Genomic DNA, 4,090 nt, shown 5'->3' with positions numbered 1-4,090 from the left:
TTTTAGTGCACTATACTTAGTGAGCTAACGTAGTTTTAACCAACCAAAGTATGCATGATACTTCTAATAAAATCATGGCCGAAAGTTTTGGCCTTCAGGAAATGAAGGATTTCATGAAATTATTCAATCACACATGTTTTGTAATCCCACCACTTTGATCCCACCACTTTATCTGAGCTTATAGGTAAATCTGGGCTCTTTAGCGTCCTTTTTAAAGCAAGTAAAGAGAGTAAAGTATCTCTGGGTCATCTTTAATTCCTATTTAAAATTCGACAAGCAAATAAATGCAGTTGTCAAGTCTTGTATTTTCCAGCTCAGAATGATCTCCAGACTAAAAACATTTCTTAATGTCTTTGGAAAGGGTCATCCATGCCTTTGTCACATCTAGGCTGGATTATTACAATGCACTGTGTTTTGGAATTAATGAAGCATTTCTTTAATGACATCAGCTTGTTCAAAACAGCGCTGCCAGATTACTAACTTGTAAAAAGAAGAAAGCACATCACTCCAGTCTTGGCATCTTTACATTTGCTCCCACTGCATTACAGAATTCAGTACAAGATTTTATTGATGGTTCTTAAAGCCTTGGATGGTTTTACACCTGTTTATATTGTGGACATGCTTTACATGTATGCACCTGCAAGATCTTTAAGGTCATCGTCACTGTCACTTCTGTCCATTCCAAGAGCTTGTCTCAAGTTAAAAGGGGATCATGCCTTTTCTGTTGCCACACCAAAGCTCTGGAACAGTTTTCCAAGTGGCATTAGACTTGCCTCATCTGTAACTGTTTTTAAATCCAAGCTCAAAACCTATTTCTATTTGCCTGGCTTTCAGCAGCTGTTTATCTGTTGAGAGGTGGATTGAAGGATTGATCTCTGTTTTAGTGTACATTTGTTTGTGTTGTGGAATTGGTGTCCGAAGGAGTTGTGATCTTTCTTGTAAAGCACTTTGGTTTTAAATGTGCACTATAAATAAAATTTATTGTACTAACTTTGTTTTTGTAAACATAAATGTGAGATAATTGCAGGAGCATTCTGTAACCATTTTCCTGAGAAGAGTTTTATTGCAGAATTCATTTCTATTTTGAATTTTGATTGCAGAAATGTAAGTATGTTGAGTTTTTCAGGGCTCAATCTTGATTGCTGATGTGACAGTGTCCCTGCATATACTGAACATTCTTTCAGAAGGCATGCCTGTTGCAGGAATACAAAGGTTTTCTTGCCACATTTGCCAGAAGAAGCATTTTTCGGATTTCATTTTCCACCAAGCCAGAGGGTCAGCATCAATGCCAATGGTAGGAAGAGACATGTATATTTTTACCTCAGACATCACACTTTCATGGATGTTTCCATTTTCTGAGGTTGCTTTGTTATGCCTGGATGAAGTTATTCACTGTAGCAACCCAGACAGACATTTCCCTTTCCTTTTAGTAGCAGTGGTGGTGGTGGTGCTGCTGCCCTCTCCAGCCTCATTTTCTTTCCATTTTTTCTGAGGCAGTTTTTGGCATGGAGACCCTGCTGTTGCAATGGTTAATGCATGCCTCAACTATGTAATTTGGGTTTTTAGAGAGGTCTTCCTTAAACCAGGCATCCACCAAGCAGGATACTTGAAGCACTCGTTCCAGCCGCTCGGTGTATCTGACTACTAGTAGGTATTCCCTCATTAATTGCTTAATTTGTCTGGTGAGTATATAGTTTTCAGCTTGCTCAGCAAGTATTTCACTGCTGGTGTGCTCCGGTACTGGTGTGTGTGAGGATAGTGTGACACTTTTCTCAGAGGCCAGGGCATCAGTGAGCTCATAGAAGGGTTGAAGATTTGCACATTTTCATAATTTGCAAGAATTTTTGGATGGAACGGTGGCACTGCAGGAAGTGTCACAGTCATATAGCTCCAGGGACCTGGAGGTTATGGGTTCGATTCCCCCTCCGGGTGACTGTCTGTGAGGAGTTTGGTGTGTTCTCCCCGTGTCCATGTGGGTTTCCTCCAGGTTATTGTCTGTGAGGAGTGTGGTGTGTTCTCCCTGTGTCTGCGTGGGTTTCTTCCGGGTGTTCCGTTTCCTCCCACGCTCCAAAAATACAGGTTGGTAGGTGGATTGGAGACTCAAAAGTGTCCATAGGGGTGTGTGTGTGTTGTCCTGTGAAGGACTGGCGCCCCCTCCAGGGTGTATTCCTGCCTTGCGCCCAATGATTCCAAGTAGGCTCTGGACCCACTGCGACCCTGAACTGGATAAGCGGTTACAGATAATGAATGAATGGTGGAAGGAAACCCACTAGTGAGAAGAATCTACAGTTTTGCTCAGATTGGAGATGCTTTACTTAAATGGACAGGCTTAAACTTTAACAGGGATTCTGATAGTATGAACGAGTATAATTTAATAATTTTTAATGCCATAAACATACACACACATTTAAAAAATATTCATGTCCAAATTAACAAACCAGCAGTTAAATGCTAGACATGACCCAAAAATACCTGTTTCTGTTGGTTTAAATTTTACTGAAGGTTCTTTAGCACAAATTGTGAGGACATTCGATTGATCTATCATTGTTCACATTCTCTGAAAACAAATATTTGCAAGGAAATATTCATTAGTCATAAAATGAGAATATCATGAAAAAGCAATTTATTTCAGCAATTCCATTCAAAAAGTGAAACTTGTATATTATACTCATTCATTACACACAGACTGATATATTTCAAGTGTTTGTTTCTTTTAATTTGATGATTATAACTGAGAACTAATGAAAACCCCAAGTTGTTTTGTAATCATCTGAGCCATGACTGTGCCAGATTTGTCGGATGCTCAGCATGTTGTTTAGCATCCTTCTGAAGGCTTCCACACACCTTATTCTAAACACTTTTCTCTTAACCATTTCTGCTGTTCAAAGAAACCATCAAGTTGTTTAAAGGCTTGAACCTACATTTTGTTTAAATTGTCAAGTACCATAGTGTTTTAAAGGAAGAATATTGTTGCTGTCCAATGAAACATGTATATCGATTTTTGTGGATTTTTATGGATTTTTATTTTACTATCATTTGAACCCAGCGGATGTCCTTCACATTGTGTGAACATTTCATGATAAATGGACCAATTAAAATGCTCCAAAATTAGTTGGAATTAAAAAAAAATTACATTGACTTCCATTGAAAATTAATGGGTTTTTTTGTTCTATAATGTTGCTGTTTTGGATCTACGTGTTTTTGATTGGACAGTGGCGATATGCTTTTGAATAAATTCTTTTGTTTTCCTGTATATTTTTAATGCTTGTAATGTATGAAATAAATGTGGCTTAAAAAAAAAAAAAGAAAATCAAGACGACATAATGCACGTCCTAAAAGCAACAGCAGATAATAATTTCTTCATATTTGTTTGATGAAGTAGGTATTACAATTTCAGCAAAACAGTAAATGAAAATCATATTAATGATAGTAATTAGTAAACATATGGCGGTATGAGGAGGCAATTCCACCTTAAATGGCACAAGTTTTATCTTTTTCATTTCATGTTGAATGCAGCAGTGATTATAATATGTCCCTAGTAGGATTATCCATTTCAAATTAAATGCTGCATTGTTCAAGGTGGAATGGAACATTTTTGCATATACAACATATGAGATTTGAAAATAATGAGAAATGAAGGTTATTTGCAGTCCATAAAATCCTGTTCTGCCCAGGTACTGTGTAAATGGCAGGCTGAGACACACTGAGCTCTGTCAGAAGGGTACTGGTTTATTCAAATGAGGAAACGTGTCTGTCTCTGGTCTCTAATTCACAGACTCTCGTATCAAGTGTGACAACATGGCGTGAATTTTGGTTTCGTTGTTATAGAATGCAATGAAATGGAGGCACACCATGTTTTAAACAGTAATTTTTCTCATAAGAATTCTCATAATTATTCAGTGCTAGGCATGGAGTTACTTCTATGGGCAGCCAGGATCAGATATTGTTTGGGAATCATTTGATTTTATAAATCCTGCATCAACTGTTTAAATTATCCTATAAAAGTAGACCGCTTAAAAAAATCAACACAAGTCTTACTCGTTGGTACTCATTGGTTTCAAAGTCTGAAAATAAAATGGTTTCAAAATAT

This window comes from Hoplias malabaricus, chromosome 7, assembly GCF_029633855.1.
Source record: "Hoplias malabaricus isolate fHopMal1 chromosome 7, fHopMal1.hap1, whole genome shotgun sequence".
NCBI lineage: Eukaryota > Metazoa > Chordata > Actinopteri > Characiformes > Erythrinidae > Hoplias > Hoplias malabaricus.
Note: the sequence above shows the minus strand (reverse complement) of the source record.